A 21,102-nucleotide genomic window follows, 5' to 3' on the forward strand; every position below is an offset into this window, starting at 1 on the left:
CAATATTTAGGTAATTGAAGATCCAAAAATATGCAAATTCATCTTCTTGGCCCCAAGATCAAAATCTTAAAAGAATAGGTCTAGAGTCCTCGAAGTGTTCAATCTTGAATGTCATCTTAACATGCTCAATATGCGATGGATAGATTATTTGATCACTTCCATTTGCACCATTATGGGAGCTCTTCTATTGTGGAAATTCTTGAAGATAAGAAGATTCACTCCCCGCACCCACTTGAGGGGAGTTTTCAAGATAAAAAGAGACCAAGCAATTAAGAAGAGACCAAGTCAAATTGCTTGGTCAAGTTGGTTCTTGATGATAAAGCCTCTTACGATTTATTTTCATTGTGATTGTCTTTCTATATGTAGACTATTTACTTTTATCTCCAAGATTAATTGTGATTGTCACATATTTGTGTAATCTTTATCCAAATAGTGAAGATGTAGCTATTGGGCTTTGGATCCGTAGATGTAAAGCTTCGACCTGAACCATGTAAATCTTGTGTTACCTCTCTTATTCGATGTAGCTATTGGGCTTTGGATGGATCCGTGGAAGTAAGGCTTCGACCTGAACCATGTAAATCTTGTGTTGTCTCTCTTCTTCGATGTAGCTATTGAGCTTTGGATTCGTAGACGTAAGGCTTCGACCTGAACTATGTAAATCTTGTGTTATCTCTCTTCTTCTTTCTCCATTATCTTGTGTTTTCTCTTATCTTCTATCTCTATTTTCTATGTATCCATCCGAGACAAAGCTGCCTCGATGCAGCGACACTCGTGGGAGCACCCCGGCTTGTGGTCACGCCACTGCTCGATGGCCTTGCCACGGTGTCGCGTGAGAGGACTACACGACAGTCAATGACATTGGCGACAAGAAGGGACCTTCCAAGAACAAGCACAACCAGTGCGAATGTACTAAAAGCGAGAGCGCTATCAAGAGCACAAGCTTCAGCGAAAGCATTGTCAGTTTGCCAAAAAAAAAAAAACAAAAAGACAGATGTGAGTGCCTTCTCTCCTTTGGGAACTCTGTTTCTTCCAATATTAACCATGGCAGATTTTTGCACATAATCAACAGCCTGTTGCCCTCTATGACCATCGAAAACCCCTACAGAGCTTCTCCTCGCCAGGAGAAGCTCAAGTTTTGACTCGGCCTAAAGCCAACCGCTGGAAAACCACCCGTGATCTTATTCTTCTGGCCGGGAAGGTGGTGAGCGCCGTTGGTGTGAAGTGTAACACATGCACATGCCTATTGGTTTGTGCGGCAATTGATCACCGGCAATGGCCCCTTTGTCGTTCCCGGCTGCGTGCCAAAAGTCCACTAAATCGGTTAGGCTCAAGATCGACTCGGCTACAAAATTTTGGAATTTTTACACGTGTAGCGGCAGCAGCATCTATGGATGGCGGTTATTGTGGGAGACGTGCTTGGAGAATCGTAATCGTGTGTTCAAGTTTTATCTCATGTCTCAATAGATAATCGCGACTTTGTTTTTTTTATCGCATGTCTCCGTAGATAATCGCGTCTTTGTTTAATTCTTAGTTGCCCCAAGTGCCGTGTCGCGCAAAAGAAAACCTCCGGTACTGTGTCGTGTCACTCAAAAGAAAACCTCCTGCATTATGTCGTGTTGCGTAAAAGAAAACCTTCGGCACTATGCCGTGTCATGCAATAGAAAACCTCCGGCAATGTGCCATGTTGTGCAAAAGAAAACCTCCGGCCCAAGTGCCAGGCTGTGTAAGAGAAAACCTTCAGCCCAAGTGCTGTGATGTGCAAAAGAAAACCTCCGGCTCAAGTGCCGTGATGTGCAAACGAAACTTCCTGCCCAAGTCTCAGGCTGTGCAAACGAAAACCTTCGGCCCAAGTGCCGGGCTGTGCAAAAAAAACCTCCGCCCAAGTGCCTGGCTGTGCAAAAGAAAACCTCCTGCCCAAGTGCCTGGCTGTGCAAAAGAAAACCTCCTGCCCAAGTGCCGTGTTGTGCAAACGAAAACCTCCGGCAATAAAAGAAAACCTCCGGCCCAAGTGCCATGCTGTGCAAAAGAAAACCTCACAGCAAAAAAACCTCCGGCCCCAATGCCTGCAAGAAAACCTGGCCACCGTGCCACGCAAAAAAAAAAAAAAAACCTCAGCACAAGAAAACCTCTTCGGCCGAAGTGCCGTACTATGCAAGAAAAACCTCTAGCCCCAATGCCGTGTTGTGCAAACGAAAACTTCCGGCCCAAGTTCGGTGTTGTTCAAAAGAAAAGAAAACCTCCGGCCCAAGTGCCATGCTGTGCAAAAGAAAACCTCACGGCAAAAAAACCTCTGGCCCCAATGCCCTGCTGTGTAAAAGAAAACCTCTGGCCCCAATGCCTGCAAGAAAACCTGGCCGCAGTGCCACGCAAAAAAAAAAATCTCCAAGCAAGAAAACCTTCGGCCCCAGTGTTGCGCAAAAGAAAAGAAAACCTCATTGCAAAAGAAAACCCCCCGCCCAAGAGCTGTGTTGTGCAAAAGAAAACCTCCTGCCCAAGTGCCGTGCTGTACAAAAGAAACCTCCGGCCCCAATGCCGTACAAAAGAAAACATCTTGCGCACTTGCGCACCTCCTGCCCAAGTGCTGTGCTTGGCAAAAGAAAACCTCCGGCCCAATACGTGCAAGAAAACCTGGCCGCAGTGCCGCATAAAAAAAACAACCTCCGCTCTAGAAAACCTGTGGCCCCAGTGCCGCGCAAAAGGAAACATATTGCGCACCTCCGGCCCTAGTGTTGTGCAAAAGAAAACATCTTGCGCACCTCTGGCACCAATGCCACGCAAAAGAAAATATCTTCCGCACCTCCGGCACTAGTCCCGCGCAAAAGAAAACATCTTGCGCAACTTCGGCCCCAGTGCCACGCAAAAGAAAACATCTTGCGCACCTCAGCACAAGAAAACCTCTTCGGCCGAAGTGCCGTACTATGCAAGAAAAACCTCTAGCCCCAATGCCGTGTTGTGCAAACGAAAACTTTCGGCCCAAGTTCCGTGTTGTTCAAAAGAAAAGAAAACCTCCGGCCCAAGTGCCATGCTGTGCAAAAGAAAACCTCACGGCAAAAAAACCTCTGGCCCCAATGTTGTGTTGTGCAAAAGAAAACCTCTGGCCCCAATGCCTGCAAGAAAACCTGGCCGCAGTGCCACGCAAAAAAAAAAATCTCCGAGCAAGAAAACCTTCGGCCCCAGTGCTGCGCAAAAGAAAAGAAAACCTCATTGCAAAAGAAAACCCCCCGCCCAAGTGCCGTGCTGTGCAAAAGAAAACCTCCGGCCCAAGTGCCGTGCTGTACAAAAGAAAACCTCCGGCCCCAATGCCGTACAAAAGAAAACATCTTGCGCACTTGCGCACCTTCTGCCCCAGTGCTGTGCTTGGCAAAAGAAAACTTCCGGCCCCAATACGTGCAAGAAAACCTGGCCGCAGTGCCGCATAAAAAAAACAACCTCCGCTCTAGAAAACCTTCGGCCCCAGTGCCGCGCAAAAGGAAACATATTGCGCACTTGCGCACCTCCGGCCCCAGTGTTGTGCAAAAGAAAACATCTTGCGCACCTCTGGCCCCAATGCCACGCAAAAGAAAATATCTTCCGCACCTCCGGCCCTAGTGCCGCGCAAAAGAAAACATCTTGCGCAACTCCGGCCCCAGTGCCACGCAAAAGAAAACATCTTGCGCACCTCCGGCCTTAGTGCCGCGCAAAAGAAAAACGTCTTGCGCACCTCCGGCCCCAGTGCCGCGCAAAAGACAACATCTTGTGCACCTCCGGCCCCAGTGGCGCAATAGAAAACATCTTGTGCACCTCGCACCTGGGGCCGCGCAAACAAAAACATCTTGAGCACCTCCGGCCTCAGTGGCGCGCAACTCGAAAGAGCCGAGCAAAAAAAACCTTCCAATTTCAATTTTCAATTTTACGGCTTCACTCCGTGCCATGCACCAACTTGCGGGAGTCTTGAAGATTTTACTCCCCGCACCCACTTGAGGGGAGTCTTGAAGATAAGAAAGTGGGTTATTGGTGATAAAGCCTCTTACGATTTACTTTTATCTCCAAGATTCATTGTGATTGTCATCAAGGCATATTTGTTAAATCTTTATCCCAATACTGACTATTGGGCTTTAGATCCGTGGACATAAGGCTTTAGCCTGAACCACATAAATCTTGTGTTATCTCTCTTCTCTCTTCTTCTCTCTCCATTATCTTGTGTTATCTATCTTCTTCTCTCTCCATTTTCCATTCTCATGTTTGCTCTCTAGAATCTTAACAGAAATTAGTGTTTCCAAAACCGAATAAGTAGGGTGGATCATTCACCCCTCATATTCATATGGGATTGCTGAATTGGTGATTTAGATTGGCCTGGATTAGTGATCTAAAAAATATTTTTAAAAAATAAAAATAAAAACAAAAATTTATGGGATAAGGATTTCGGGAGACTTAAAAGATATTAGATAAGCTCTTAAAAAAAGAAAAGAAAAGAAAGAAGATATTAAAGGAACCAGACCAGGATCAATACCATCTCAAAACCAGTTCAATTCCTGCCGATTCCCATTCACATAAGGAATCACTGGGTTTTAAAACACGGTCAAAATAGAGCTTAGGGGTTCAGAGTGATTTGGGGATAGCTAGACTTGGAGTGATTATTTGGGTTCATTTCCTAAAAGATGATCTCACTTCCCTTTAGAAATTGATATTGGGTAACTCACCAATCTCTCCCAGGTCTTGGTGGAGTGAAGAGGCACTTGGTTTACAAGAAAGAGATGTAAATATTGGACTCCTCTGATACAAGGTGGAATTTCCAAATTCTTCCAAGGATATAATTGTATTTCATAAAAAAGTACCCAAGGTAACCATCTTATTCCTAGGGGGGCATTTGTGTGATTTATATTCATTTGAGAAGCAAAGGCTAATGTTCACTAACTTCAACAAGCATTTGGATGATTTTAGGCATAAAAAAGTTAGTAGTAAGGAAATGTTGCTTTATTCTTGAAAGTAGTTAGGAAGTGTTGCTTTATTCTTGAAGTTCAATGTAATGAATAAGGAGACTTCAAGGAGTGGCTTGTTTGGCCATGTATATGCACCTTAACATATGTATTCTCAGTGATAAGACCTAAAGGCCATAACTATTGTGTTAGCTTGCTTCCTTCCCTTTAAGTTTATACTTGGATAAGAAGACATAGTGACTCTAATAAAGATCATATTAACTTTGATAAAGGTCTCCCCATCATGGATTCTGGAACATCTGGCCTAGAATAGAACCTCAAATTCTTGACTTTCGACTCAAGTTTGCTGGTTTTAGTCTCATATAAGAGTTTCTAACGATCTCCTTAAGATTTAAAAGAATATCAATCTTAGAAACACCTGCCTCTTCCTTGGTAATGGAAAACCAACTCCATAAAGTATCTACAATTTTATTTTTAACCCCTTCCATATTTAATGCCATGCGTTCTCTCCTTCCAAATTTCTCAAAAGACGGCCCCTCTAAAATTTTTCCAACATTTTGTTAGTCCCATCATCTCCATGTGCCCAATAAGCAATGTTAATTGAATCCCCATCAATCTAAATGCCGATCCCCAAATAGGTAAACTCACACTATAAAAAAAGGGGTTCCAGTTTTCCCATCTGGGTCGGGTCCATATGGACTTGGACCTGAACTCGAATGGTGCTCGGATCCAATATTTTGATCCAGACCCAACTAGTAGGATCCAATTTTTGGACCCGGACCCAATCCACCAAGTTCAATTTTTGGACCCATACTTAGACTTGGGTCGGACCAAGACATTGCGTCCCAGGTCGGCTCTGGGTCCATTGCCACCCCTAGTTTTCCTCATTTGCTCCAGAAAATAAGCATGCATTCCCTAATATTTTACCTCTTTTCTGTAAATTTTCCCGGATTAAAACTTTACCTTGAATAACTGTTCAAAAAAAAAAATTGAATCTTCTACGGATCTGACACCTTCCATATCTATTTTAACAAAACAATAAAAGAAACTTGAGAGAGAAACAGATAGAAAGAGAGAGATTCAAAGAGAGAGAGAGAGGATTTATAATTCTAGTGGAGAGATGTAATAAGATACCTATAAACAAATTTTCCAAATAAGAGGAAAAATAATGTCTTTTGGGGAAATAGTGAGAGAAGTGATTGGTAACATTCATAAAAGGGTAGAGTTTGCATATCTTAAATAATTAAATTAAGGTGCACCTCATGGTTATTAATTTTGGTATTGAAAATTACTGAGATGATGTGATAATCTATTTTTTATCTCTAATTATAATCTTAAACTCCAAAAATTAGTTCAAATCAAATAGATCTAAAAACACAATTTTTTTGAAAATAGACAGTCGAGATAATATGTTGCAAGATGTACTATTTATAGTATTAAAATATCAAAATATCTGCAAATAACTCTTCGTATATTGATTGATTAAAGAATACACAAGACTCGTATAAATATACGGCTAATAGCAGTTCTGGATAGATACCAACAATTATTGATAATTACTACCTAGACACCTAATCTTATCAAGATATATACCCATACAGATGCATATCCATAATGATATTTATCAACACATGATACATATCCATATGCTAACAATTCCTCTCAAACTCAAGCTGTTTTGACACAAAGCAGCTTGAGTTTGAACAATAAGTTGCATAAAATGAACGAGTTGGATCTTTAGGTGCATGGTGTGACCGATAGAAGCAGTGGTCTCCATGCTTAGATTGCTTGAACAACAAGCACATATTGCTTGAACAATAAACACAGATTGCTTGAACAACAACAACAAGTACATATTACTTGAACAACAAGCACAGAAAGTAGTGACGGATCAACAAGCCTCATGAACTTACAGTCTCAGGAATAGAAAAAATTCCAGATCTTCACCAGAGAAGAAAAACAATTGAGACATCTGAGAAAAACAGAATGACACTTGGAAGAGTCAGCAGATTCAGTAGCTCATAGACCAATATAAGATTTCAAACAGATCCCTGAGATCAAGATCCAGAGGCAAAACATGCATAGGGGCTGAAGCAAAAAGAACATAAAAAAAGGGCTTACAGATTTTGGAGGCAAAAGCAAACACAATTATTCTTTTTGCACGGGTTGAGGTTTCACGATCCTGGAGCAGTGAACCAAACGGTTTACAGATTTAAAGTCCTTGACGAGGGCTATGAATTAAAATGGCAGAAATAACTAGGTGGTGATAGAGCTCGGATCTGGGGTTGCGGAGGAAACCACATGAAATTTCTGGAACGAATTTGAGGTCTCGATGCGATGCGGAACAAAGAGGCTACAACAACCTTAGATATGAGGTTGAGATCTATAGCACTGATACCAGGTTAGAATCTCAAACTATCTGCAAAGATATGTATCCATAATGATGTATATCAATACACGATACATATCCATATGCTAACATTTAGGACTTGAAATCTCTTCTTTTCTCCGGAACTATACATCTTGATGTCAAGATGATTAATTAGATGTTTGTTTCAATAGTAAAACAATCTTTTCCAAAGGATTTTAGAAGCACACTTTAATTCATCAACCTTATATAAACTTTTTTTTCTCCATTTTAAAGTGTCAACTGTACAAATTTTTTTTTTCCAAAGAGAGATGAGAGAGGGAAAATGGTTTGATAGGGCTGCGGCCCTATTAAAATAACTAAAGCCTCACCTCCTAACTCATTGAAAATTGCAATTCAAGCATTGGAAAACCTCTACATCAATCATCTTGAACATTATGGTTGTGAAAAAAATTAGGATTTCAAGGACTATATTTGCTTTAAATATAGTGTATATTGTAACAAATTATCTACACTGTCCATTTCGTCCATTTCAAATTTTATTGTCGGCTTTGAAGAGAAAGAAATTTGTGACAGATATTCTCCCACCACCAATTAGTTGGGTGAAACTTAATTTTGATGGTAGTGTGCAGGAAGAGGGGAGGGTGGACAATTATGGGGTCTCCTATGAGATTGTATGGGAAGTACTATATGGTTATGGGAAATTGCACCCTTGCACTGCCAATGAAGCGGAGTTTTGAGCTCTTTTGTATGGTACCAACAAAATCAATGAATCCCCTTAATGTCATCAAGGAATACTTCTTCCACCTTGTGGCAAAGGATTCATCTTCGGGATCGTATTGATAGATGCCTCCGCAGTAAGGAGGTATCCTTTATCCATGTACAGAGAATGGAATGGAAGTGCTGATGCTATTGCCAGGGGTGTAGTGGTGTAATGTTCTGCTGTGTTCATTTTCTTTTTCCTTTTGTTTTTTTTTTTTTTTTTTTACTTCCTTGTAATTTTTCATCCTATCAATGAAAAGTTGCTGTTACTTGTTTTAAAAAAATATTGTTGTCAGTGTTACAAATTGATTTGGGAAAGGTTTCTATACTTTCCTTACAACATAGAAGATCTATGCTTCCCCTACCATCCAGTGGTTCAATTTTGATCAAGTGACTCACTCATCATTTTATCTTAGATCCAATGTCTCAGAGTATTTTATTTTTAATTTTTTTTATACAAATTGTATGAATATCAAATTTGATACGTGCCATATTCTCATTGGGGTGCACCTACAAAAAATATTTAAAATATTTGTGATAAAATATATTGACAAAAATACCCTTTGAATTTTTTAGGGGTAATTTGGTTATTTTATTTTATTGAGAATATGTTTTTTATATTTTTTTTTTACAAGTGCGAATTTAATAGAGGATTGGAGGCTCAAAATTTGGTGTCAAAATAGTTTATATAAAAAAAATTGAAAATAAAATGATATAAAAACATGACATTGTGATTGAGGCAATCTTAGCCCTCCATTCAAAATTGATGGTTGGATGAGGAGAAGTATATAAGTTTTATATCGTAGAAGAAGCATGGAAAGCTTGCCCGATTGATTTTAGAGACTTAGATTTTGGAAATGGATTTTGGAGATGCATGAATATTTATGTTATCAAAAGTGTTTTCGGGATGAGGATTTGTACTACATTATAAACTTTCATTTTTTTCAATATGCGAATATTGAGATATTCTTTCCTTGTATGAACTAATGTTAACCATTAAATTTTATATCATACATGAAAATCATAGAAATATCATGGATGAAGCATATAATCGTACATAGACTACAATAAAGAATGGATTAAATCAATGAAAACATGGCCACCAAAATCTCGAATTGGCAGAAAACCCTAATCTGCTAAAAAAAATCCAAATTATTACAACGTAACTAACTATAATCCAAAATCATTTACAATCTAACAAACTATAATATTATATACTGAAATTCAAATTATTGGTTTACATTTTATAATTATTTTATTATACAAATAATAACAACTCCAAAGTACCTTATCATATCAGCTAATTTAAAATGTATTATTGACAACTGTAAGAAAAAATAGTACATTACATAATTTATACTGTAAATAAATAAATAAATAAATAAATAAATAAATAAATAAAATAAAAGATTTGGTTATCATGTAGAAGTTATTAGAATGCGTACCAATTTTCAAAATAACACTTTAATTTTTCAAAAATATAATTTTTTAGGTTTCTAGAATAAATTTAGTGGAAGAGATTGTTAGTGGAGGGAGAGATATTTCTAATGGCCTCATTATATGAACCCTTCTTTAAATTAATATTCCTAAATTTATGTTAAAGAACACCATATTATAAAAAAATAAAAATTATAATTAGACCATTTATTCCTAAGAAAAAAATAATAATCTAACAATAGGCATTATTTGAGGAGAGAGAGAAATAGCTAACATTCTGCAAACCTATATGGTATTACCTTTACATATCTAATTTATGGCAAAAAATACTTGTTGTATTACCTTTTATTTTTTTTGACAAGAAAAATACGATCCTTATTGTATTAAGTTTTAATTTTTTTTGACAAGAAATACTTGTTGTATTACTTTTTATTTCTTTTGACGAGAAAAATAAGAAAATAACAAGAAATACTTGTTGTATTAAGAAATACTTTTTATGTTCTTTGACGATAAATACTTGTTGTATTACCTTTTATTTATTTATTTGACAAGAAATACTTGCTGTATTACTTTTTTTTTTATCAGAAAAATAAGAAAATAACAAAAAATACCTGTTGTATTAAGAAATACTTATAATATATATATATATATATATATATATATATATATATATATATATATATATATATATATAAACATAGTATAATATATAATAGAGTGTATTTTTTTTATTATATAATTTATAATATATATTATATAATAAAATATATTATATTACATAAATGTAATATATATATATATATATATAAACATAAAAATGTATTTTTTATTTATTTTATTATATAATATATATTTATATAAAATAATTTAATATATTGTACATTGTATTCTATGGTTATTCTATTAATATATATTTTTATTATATAATAATATAAATATGTATTATATAAATAAATATAATATATAAGAAAATATATTATTTATTATACAAAAAAATATATTATATATTATACAATAAAATATATAAATATATCATATATAACATAATGTAAAATATAATATAGTGTATTTTATATTTATTTTATTGATATATATTTGTATTATATAAGATATATTATATAGTGAATTATTTTATTAATCTTTATTTTTTTATTGTATAATATACATAAAATAATATTATAATATATATATATATATATATATATATATATATATATATATATATATATATACATACATACATATAGATATATACATACATATAGATATATATACATACATACATATATATATATACATATATACATACATATATATATATATATTATGGACAGAATAAGCAGTTCCATTTTCAAGTCCCATGGTTTACCATGAAACTTTACTCAAGCCTAAAAGGTGGGAACTTCAACAGTAAGGGGAAGTTCTCATTTTATCTTCCACTTTTTATCAAACACATAGCATGAACAGTAATAGGTAAAATTCCTTCTTCCTCTTCTAACTTCGTGTTATCAAACACGCCTAAAAAAAATGTGAATCGAACGTTTAGTCCGACATAAAAAAAACGAAAGTGACATTTGCCTCTATAAATGCCCCCACAATAGAGAAGTTTTGTGCTTTATGGACTTATAACTAATCCACTTGGTCTATCAAATTGGGATTAGTCGATTAGTTACAAACGCTTTTTGACATGCATTTCCAGAAAATAGAGATTTGTATAAAATTGGGACTAATAACTAATCCCAACATTCAAGTATTGAAAAAACTCATATAAGCAAAAACTCTTAAATATCCCTTATCATGAGACATATAAATTGGGACTAATAACTAATCCCAACATTCAAGTATTGAAAAAACTCATATAAGCAAAAACTCTTTAAGTATCCCTTATCATGAGACGTACAATTCTCACTATAGATAAGAACCATCATTCCAACAGTAGCAATTAATATTGACTTAATAGAAGTAAGTGAATCGATCAAATAGTTGAACTCTAAAAAAGAATCACTATTGATGGCAGAAAATAGAGATTTGTACCAAATTGGGACTAATAACTAATCCCAATATTCAAATATTGAAAAAACTCATATAAGCAAAAATTCTTAAATATCCTGAGACACTCATTTAAGCAAAAACTCTTAAATATCCCTTATCATGTGATATAATTCTCACTATAGATAAGAACCATCATTCCAACAGTAGCAATTAATATTGACATAATAGAAGTAAGTGAATCGATCAAATAGTCGAACTCTAAGGAAGAATCACTATTGATGGTTCAGAACCATAGATATTGATAGATCGAATTACCATTTATTTGCTGAATAGACAAATTAGCAGAAAAAACGATAACCATACTTAACAAGAAAACACCGAGAAAATCCCATATCCGACCAATACTTTATGTTAATTGGGATTAGTCGATTAGTTACAAACGCATTTTGACATGCATTTTCAGAAAATAGAGATTTGTGTCAAATTGGGACTAATAACTAATCCCAACATCCAAGTATTGAAAAAACTCATACAAGCAAAAACTCTTAAATATCCCTTATCATGAGACATATAATTCTCACTATAGATAAGAACCATCATTCCAATAGTAGCAATTAATATTGACATAATAGAAGTAATTGAATCGATCAAATAGCTTAACTCTACGGAAGAATCACTATTGATGGTCTAGGACCATAGATATTGATAGATCAAATTACCATTTATTTGCCGAATAAACAAATTAGCAGGAAAAGCCATAACTATACTTAACAAAAAAACACCGGGAAAATCCAATATCCGGCCAAGAGTTTTTGTTGCCGGGAGAACAAGCAGGAGTCCCAATCCTATCAAAATAGGAATTGGAAGCATAAGGAAGGGTATGATCCATGCATATTGATATGTATGTTCCATGGAAAAATCAAACTTTTTTTATTCTTATCAACTTGCTCTTTTCTTTTTCTTTATTTTTATTTTTTTAACCTTGACTTTCCGAAAAAAGAAGAAGAAAGGCTACTACTTATAGTTTATTCTATTCTTATCTATCTTATTTTATTATTATTGCTTTTCCTTTTCTTATCTTTGTCTTATTGCTCATTCTTTTGTTTCCGACGTATTTCAAACTCAAACCAAGGAGTTACAATTGGTCAGATGATATAATCATTAGAGTTACAATTACTCATTTAATTATTAGCAAAGAAAATCATTAAAATAGAAAATCTGATATGTCAATCATTCCAATCCCACTACACAAACTATTACTATTTAGTTAGCCGAATGATTTCTATCCATTCTCTATTCTTTATGGCTCTAAAGACAAAGAGCTATACCAAAGGCATTAGGATGATAGAATCTAGCAAGAATCTAACCCAACCTATACCAATAAAATGGAATTATTCAAAGTCATTAACAAATTTGTTGTCGAACTAATGGATTAGCTTCAACTTCAAATAGAACTATGAGAAATCTGGATACTTCTCATCACTTCGAAAAGAGAGGCTAATAAAATGAACTTTCTTAATTGTATGATTTAAGAGATTAACTACTAGTACCTTTCCCCTCATTAACAAGTTTGTTGTCGAACTAATGGATTAGCTTCAACTTCAAATAGAACTATGAGAAATCTGGATACTTCTCATCACTTCGAAAAGAGAGGCTAATAAAATGAACTTTCTTAATTGTATGATTTAAGAGATTAACTACTAGTACCTTTACCCTTAATAAACATTCTATGCTTGAACTTGATTAATCGATATACTTTATATTATTGTTCTCTTGAAATGAGGTAATGGCTCATGATCTTCTTTATGTTTATGTTATGAATTGAATGCTATGGAAAAATATAAAATTTTGCAGTATCCATTCCTAATCATTCTCAAAAGATTTTATGGTTGTTCAAGGACCTTTTCATGCATTATGTTAGATATAAAGGAAAATCAATTATGGCTTCAAGGGGTCTGTTGAAGAAATGGAAATCTCACCTCGTCAATTTTTGGTAAAATTCCATTTTTACTTATGGTCTCAACCAGGCAGAATCCATATAAACAAATTTCCAACCATTCTTTCTATTTCCCAGGCTATCTTTCAGGTCTACGATTAAATCCCTCGATGGTAAGGAGTGAAATGCTAGAGAATTCATTTATGATAGATGCTGTTATCAAGAGATTCGATACAATAGTCCCAACTCTTTTACTGATTAGATCCTTGGCTAATGTAAAATTACGTAACGTATCAGAGCATCCTATTAGTAAGTTAGTTTGGGCTGATTCGACAGATTCTAGTATTCTCGATCAATTTGGGCATATATGCAGAAATCTTTTTTATTATCACAGTGGATCTTCCAAAAAACACAGTTTGTGTCGAATAAATACATACTTCGACTTTCGTGTGCCAGAACTTTGGCTCGTAAATATAAAAGCACGGCACGTGCAAGTTTGAAAAGATTAGGTCCGTAATTATTGGAAGAATTCCTTACGGAGGAACAAGAGATTCTTTCCTTGATTTTTCCAAAAACCCGTTTCCATAGTGGATGAATTTGGTATTTGGATATTATCCGTATTCATAGTCTGGTCAATCATTCATGATTGATCGTGGGACCATGTAAAATGTAAATAAAAAGTCTTCATAACTTGTCATTGTATGTATCTATATATTCTATCTATCTATATTATATATATATAAACAAGTCTCATTCATTGAAATATTGAAATGCTTTGCTCATGGAATGGAGTAGTAGTTGAATCAACTTAGGATTCAAGTTTCTTAGATTTTTTTCTAGGAAATTGAGTTTTAGATATATACATAAGGAAAGCCGTATGCAATGAAAAATACAAGCACGGTTTAGGGAGAGATCATTTTCTCTTATTCAAAGACAGAGATTATCTACTCTATCCGACTAGTTCTGGGATCGAGTCCAAGGCAACCCATTCTTTCCATATGGAAAAATATTGAAAAAGAATTTTTTTTAGTTTCTTTGTTATTTAATTGAATAAATTCTCAATTCAATTTATTTGATATGTTTTTCACCTCATTTATCATTTGCGATCTATCTAGATTAGATCCAGTCTTTTAAACCACACTCGTTTCCACTTTATTTTTCTATCACATAAAGGTTTTATGAGCTAAAAAGGAAACTCGAAACCCACTAATAAGTCACCGGTTAACCATTGATTTATAGGTGTTGGGGTTCTGTAGCTCAAAAACTCCAAAACCGAAATCATTGGTTTGCATTTTTTATTTATTAAAAATCTAACAATCCAAAATCGTTACCGTAGGTTTAGGGGTTTGTTTAGGAACAAAAACCCAAATCATATAATTGCATGTTTGGTGTAGTTCTTCTATTTTTCTATTTTTTTTCTTGTTTTGGTGGGAGAGAGCAAGCTTATGAAACAATGAAGACTCTTCTCTCTTAAAATCGATGGCATGTGATCAGGCCAAACTAACCTAGTCTTGCAAAAATATAAAGTTTAATTGAACAATCACTAGAATAATTATCTTGAAGGTTTTGTTCTTAGAGAGAATCTGTAAATTGAGAGAGAGAGAGAGGAAATTTCAGAGCAAAAAAATTAAAGGATCTACCTGAAGCCTCAAATTTACAGAACTAAAACTAATTAAAGGATCTACCTGAAGCCTCAAATTTACAGAACTAAAACTACGTAAAAAAAAAAAAAAAAAGCAGGCAGAAAGAAATCTCAAATTTGGAGAGAGGAATAATTCTAAAGAGACAATCTACAAAGTACCCAAAAACTTTAGAGAAATAAACCTTAAATCAAATATTTTAATTATTTGACCTTGAGCTTGAAGTTCGTAGGGTATGGAAAATCATGAAATGTGCAACCCTTATTTTAAGCCATCCCTTATTTTCAACCATTGGATCCCTGTGCCCTAACCTTGAGCTCGTGGTGGGGAGTTCTTCTCCTCTTCAGGTCTTTGCAGATAAGAGAATGGGAGAGAGAGGGGAGAGAGGGGGAGCGGAAGAGAGAGAGGCACAGAGCCAGGGAATTCGCGGGAAATCGAGGGAGAAATAGAGGGACATACAGCCCTCTTAGAAGATTTGAATTTGAAATTTGAAATGATCATTTTAAATTTCCAAAAGGAAATGATAAAATTTGAGTTTAATATCAACCATTGGAAAAAGGCATCTCAAATTTTGAATTCAAATTCAAAACCTTCAAAACTCTCAAATCTCCCTCGTTCCCGCTTTAACTCCAAATCTCTCCATCTCCCTCATTCCCGCTTTTCTCTGCGACGATTAGAGCCGACCATTCCCACTTCTATCTGCCTTCTCTCTACGAGGGCTCGATCTTGCTGCAACCATTAGAGCCGCTCTCTTTATGACCACCAAAGGCCTAGCTGAGTCCGCCTCTCTTTATTTCTTTTTTTTTTTTTTTTTTTTTTCTTTTTTCTTTTTTCACTTATGGGGAGGAGCAAGATGCAAGCCCATTGATTTCTGCAAATGGCTATTATTGTTTGAAGATGAAAAAAATCTGCCAATGGATCAACGGACTTATGAAGATTGAAGAGCTTTCGACACTTACAATTCAAAAGTGGCTCTATCCCTCCCTCCATCTCAATCTCAATTGCAGCTGAAACGATCTCTCCATCTCAATCCCAATCAGGGTGGCCCTAAAAATCTAAAGGAAACAATCCTCAATTCAAATCAGGCATTGGATTTTTTGGATTGTAGATTTTTTGCGTTTTTCAATTTTAAAAAATATTTATTTTTTTAAAGAAAATCAATTGAGTTCCCTTGAAATGATCTATATTTTTCCAATCAAATGCATGACCTGTATTAAATATCAATAGGTCTCTAAAGTGCTCATAATATAGGTTCTTAATTTGGATCGTGTTACTGTAAAATTCTAGGAATATTAAAATAATTGATGAACATAATGATGCATATTTTCAATTTTAGTTTTTTCTGATTTTATAAAATTTTTTAATTGAACAAAAAATGCATTGGCATGGTCTTTTAGATATCCATGATCTTTAAGCTTAATGTCTAATTTTTAAGATAATAATAAAAAATAATTTCTTGATAATGTTAAAAAAAAAAAAAATATTGAGTTTTTCACTGCAAGATTTAACCATGAACTCTGTCATCATGTCACTTGATTATTTCCATTCCTCTTTGATTGAGATAAGTATGATGAATTTTTAGATTTCATTTTCCAACATTTTCATTCCACAATCTGTTGAATAAGTTCTCATTGGAAATATGAAAATTGTGTCTTTAGCTGCACCATTTGTTATTCACACTTTGTTTCATATTGTTGTCTAGTTACAACCAAAATTTCAAATTCCCAACTATGTTTTTTGTGTAGAAATTAATTTCTAAGTTTTTTTTAATGGGTGGCAGAGAATATCAAGGAGGCTTTTTATAGAAGCTGTCAAGGTGATAGCTAAGAAGAGAGGTGGAGCAAATAATACTCGGTATGAACTTGGTTTCATGGTCATGACATTGCTGTTCTAGTTGTATTTGTGGATCATGAGCTGGTTACTACTTTTCTCCATACAAGTTTTCGTTGATGGTTAATTTTCATAATGCCTCGCTTTTTTAGAGGAAGAAAAAGAAATTGGGGATAGGTATACAAGCACCTCTACTGATTAGAGATGATCACAAGAAGAACCTACTAAAATTCAATGGTGTTAATCACAAGAAGAGCCTACTAGAATTCAATGGTGCGGCCATAGTGTTTGTTAGTGGTTTCTTTTTCGTTTTTTAGTATTTTCCTTTAGCATCAAAATTAGATGGCATCAGCCCATACATGTTTCTTTTTACTTCATGTATTTGTGGCGTTGATGGCAATCATTTGATTTTCTGATTTATGTGATTGATGCAATCCATTGATTCCAAGATGGTTGTATTGCCAAGAGTTACAATGATTATTTGAGTAATATTTGTTGAAGGAGATGATATTGTTTGGAATAATATTCATGGTTGGTTGGCTTTTGGGCTGAATACTGTGAAAAGGATTTTGCTATGAATTGATTTGTTTCATGTGAGAGTGAGAGAGGGATGGAGCTTGTTTTATGCAGAATAATACTATTAGTCCACAAAATAACAAACAAAGAGCAATTAAGTTCTCAAGAAACATTTACAGTGAATCATAGAGCCTCAATACCTCAAGTGAAACATATATCTTTTACTTATTCAAGACCATTCTTCATCGTATCTCTTGATATTATGTGATTGATCTTCATTAATTCTCTACACAAATCCAAACCTCGTTGCGAAGTAACAGTCACAATTCCAAACCTGTTAGCAAAGTGACAACCATTCTCTACACTCATGGCAACAGTTACAATTCCAAAGCTCCTTGCAACAGTCATAGTTCAAAACACACTTTTTTTCTCTCTCTCTCTCTCTCTCTCTCTCTCTCACATTGTCCCTCTCTCATGGATAATAAGAAGAAAGTTTTGGTTTGTTGTCTCAAAAACAAGGGAGGAGATAGAAGAAAGAGAATTCAATTCCATTATGTAACAAATTGTAATATTACATTTAACAGTTGTCTAGTATTCACCATGAGGTTTCATGTGCAGCCAGTATTTGGGCATTAATCACATCCCAACATCAATATTCTAATGCTACTATAAATCATGCAAAGCTTCTTTCCAACATTAAATTTCAATTAGTTTTGTTCTGAACCCAATAACCAAATGCACCAAAAAGATCCAAATCTCAAGCAAGATTTCCCCTTTTTTATCAAGCCCGCAACTTCATGCAAAATCCATTTGGATTTTATACTTGAGAACATAAAATCAGTGAAGCCATCTGCTGAAATTACTTCTTCTACCAATTTTTCAAAAGCATCATTGAAGGCATTATTGCAATGATCTTGACTTCATGAAAATTTGTTTTCTCAATAATCTGCACTTAACAACTCAATTAACGCCAATTGTTGATGAATTGGTTGTTAGGGAGACAAATTAACTGGCCACTGAAGACCTTCGTTGAGATTGGCATAACTTGAAAACACTAAAATCAAGAAAAACACATACACCGAAAATCATCTCTCATCAACAACTTAGAACCTTTCCCTGTTTCAAGAAACCATTCAAGTATCGAATTCCATAGCGAGGAAACATTGTTAGTTTAAGTATGCAAAACTTAACATAAAGCAAAAAAGAAGTGAGTAGAAATTAAGGACAAACCCTTATGATCTCTTTCCCTACAGCTTATGATGGCTGCTTTTGATCGAAATCAATGAAAAAGTTGCTATTTTATTTGAATACAAAAACAACAGTAAAATTCATTTATTTTATGTGTGAATTAATCATGTGATTTAATCCGAATTCAATCCAAACATTTTCTAGACATGAACACATAATTTAGTTACAGTTTACAACAACAAAGATCCAGAAATCATGATCAAAATGTGAATTATTGGTGATTTTTCTATTGCAAAAATGGCAATGCAGAAAACTTTATGCTGACAATGTAAAAGACAATGGCATTAGGCTTAAAGATTAAATTAGACATTAATTTTAGGCTTAAAGATCATGGAAATGTAAAAGACCATGACAATGCATTCAATTAAAGACTTTCATAAAATCAGAAAAGTAAAAATGAAAATTTATGCATCATTATGTTCATCAATTATTTTGATATTCTGGAATTTAATAGCAATATGATCCAAATGAAGAACAAAAAAGCCCAAAAAACTAACAAATCAATACTATATTGTGAGGACTTTAGAGACTTAGTGATATTTAATACTGTTCATGCATTTGATTGGAAAAATATAGATTATTTCAATGCAACTACACGTCAGTATTCTTTAAGAAAGAATCTATCCATTTATGAATGTACTAAGAAACTATGAAAGAAGCTGCTAACTTACTGGATCTACGAAAAAACAAGGAAATATATGCCCATTTCATTGAACGTAACTATATATATCGAGAGAGCAATGATCCAATGCAACGGTTGTATCATAGTATAATGCAACAACACTTCTAGAAAGCCATGTTTGTGGTATTTGTAAGACCTCAAATTTTGCACACACTCTCTCTTCATCTTAATACTCATCTCCCAAAAAGCAAAAGTTGAATTTGAATCCTAGTTATCGTTAAAATGAGTCCCCTCCAAAAATAAATCTAGACCATTTATTTTGTGAATTTCAAGATATTAGCCTTTATAAACTCAAAATCATTTTTTTTATTTTTTAAAATTGTTCATCTAATGATAATAAAACCATCCAAAAAAATTAGAAATGAAAAAAATCATTCTAAGGTCTAAATCTAAGCATCTCACCAAAATGAATGGCCTATGTTAATTGGGCTAAAAAAATATTTTCTACGTTGTGTTTTCAAATTTTTCTTTTTTTGTGATTGTTCATTAGAATGAAAAGAGTGTATATTTCAAAATTTGGATCAAACAAATGGCCATAAAATGATTTTTTAAAGTTGTTACATCATATTACTATACAATGGTTGCATCAAATCATTGCTTTTGTATATATATATATATATTTCTCTCTCTCCAGCAAATGGAAAAATTATCTAATCAAAGAAACAAAAAACCTAAGAAGCTCAAATAACAAGTAATCATAAATTAGCACATGTAATTTTAATTTTAGAGAATACAATTTATTTTTTTAAAAAACTGGATATTTTTTAAAACTCAAAAAGACTCAATAAATCTACAGTCTAAAAAATCCAATGCCTGATTTGAAATGGGGATTGGTTTTCTTTTGATTGTTAGGGCCATCCTGTTTGGGATGGAGATGGAGAGAGGGTTTCAACTTTGGTTGGGATTGAGATGGGGAGAGGGTTTCACCTTTAATTGGGATTGAGATAAAGGGTGGGATGGAGCCCTTTTTTATTTGTAAGTATGGAAAGCTCTTCAAGCTTCATAGATCCATTGATCGATTGACTGATTTTTTGCATCTTCAAACAAGAAGAGCCATTTGCAAAAATCATTGAGCTTGCATCTTGCTACTCCCCACAAGTGAAAAAAATAGGAAATGAGAGAGAGAGAGAGAGAAAGAGAGAGGCGGACTCAACCAAAAAGAGCCTTCGATGATCATAGACAGAGCGGCTCTAATGGCCGCAGAGAGAGAAAGCAGATAGAAGCAGGAGTGGTAGGCTCTAACGGTCACAGAGAGAAGCGGGAATGAGGGAGATGGAGAGATTTGGAGTTAAAGCAGGAATAAGGGAGGAGATGGAGAGATTTGAGGAGATTTGGAGTTAAAACGGGAACGAGGGAGATTTGAGGAGATGCGGAGTTGTCAAGGTTCTGAATTTGTATTCATAATTTGAGATGCCTTTTTTTAATTTTATCATTAAATGTTATGCATTAATTCAAAAACTTTTATATAGTGTTATCATCATTGGATTAACAATGCCAAAAAAGAAAAACGTGATTTTGTATTTGTCAAGGCCTAGATCTTGATATTCACCAAATGGACGGTCGAGATTTACTGTTGGAGGGTACTAATTTTGACCATATCTAGGGTGCAAATTGAATTTTTTTCCATAAGATTGATTACGAGGATGAAGAGAATGTGTGTGCAAAATATGGGATCATACAAATGCCAAATACATGGTTTCTAGAAGTGTGGTTGCATTATACTATGATACAACTGTTGCATGAAACCCTTGGGAGATAGAGCCACTTTTGATTTG

The 21,102-nt window shown here is 34.5% G+C and overlaps 2 long non-coding RNA genes across 2 annotated transcripts; one reads left to right on the forward strand and one right to left on the reverse strand.

Annotated features, from left to right (window-relative positions):
* Window positions 1-14,689: 14,689 nt before the first annotated feature.
* Window positions 14,690-17,456, forward strand: LOC148779916 (uncharacterized). Its single transcript, XR_016044850.1, has 2 exons — window positions 14,690-16,905; window positions 17,034-17,456. It is a non-coding gene; the product is annotated as an uncharacterized LOC148779916 (long non-coding RNA).
* Window positions 17,457-17,926: 470 nt separating this feature from the next.
* LOC148779917 (uncharacterized) lies at window positions 17,927-20,681 on the reverse strand. Its single transcript, XR_016044851.1, has 2 exons — window positions 20,255-20,681; window positions 17,927-18,513 (listed from the first exon to the last, which is right to left on the reverse strand). It is a non-coding gene; the product is annotated as an uncharacterized LOC148779917 (long non-coding RNA).
* Between the last annotated feature and the right edge of the window lie 421 nt (window positions 20,682-21,102).

Source organism: Amborella trichopoda, chromosome 11 (genome assembly GCF_054954075.1).
Source record: "Amborella trichopoda isolate Santa Cruz 75 chromosome 11, AtrichopodaSantaCruz75HAP2 v2.0, whole genome shotgun sequence".
Taxonomy (NCBI): Eukaryota; Viridiplantae; Streptophyta; class Magnoliopsida; order Amborellales; family Amborellaceae; genus Amborella; species Amborella trichopoda.